This window comes from Lipophrys pholis, assembly GCF_963383615.2.
Source record: "Lipophrys pholis genome assembly, chromosome: 21".
Classification (NCBI taxonomy): domain Eukaryota; kingdom Metazoa; phylum Chordata; class Actinopteri; order Blenniiformes; family Blenniidae; genus Lipophrys; species Lipophrys pholis.
The window spans coordinates 9112550-9113055 of record NC_137649.1 but is presented as its reverse complement, the minus strand read 5'-3'; positions in this window follow the sequence as shown (position 1 = coordinate 9113055).

Genomic DNA, 506 nt, shown 5'->3' with positions numbered 1-506 from the left:
AGTTGTTGACGAGCCGGAGGGCGGGGCTTACGTGGAAGGGAGGGGCGGGGCTTAGAGGGAAGCGGAGGCACGTCGGCGTGGAATGTGAGGAATGTAACGTCAGTCGCACCCGGCCATGTCAGCGAGCGGCTACTGTTGGGAGGATTAAAGCAAAAAACACTTTCTCCAACACAAAACAGCATGATGACACGAGATTATTGAATACAGATGTTTACTGTCACTGAGAACAACACGTTCCAGATTTGTAGCGCGTGCGCGCGCACACACACACACACACTGACTGGGGAGCTCAGGACAAGAAGCTTTACTTCACCAGTGTAATGCAGTGATTTTTTTTCTCATTCAATTTTTATTTCCAGCTGCAATATGTACACTCAAGGAATAACAAAGTTTTGGTTACATCGGCATTTTACATACATTTTGGTTTCAACCCTTGTCCCTCCATCCCATCAGCAACCTCACCGCCATACGATTGTCAAGATAACAATGTCAATACAAAGCTTGTC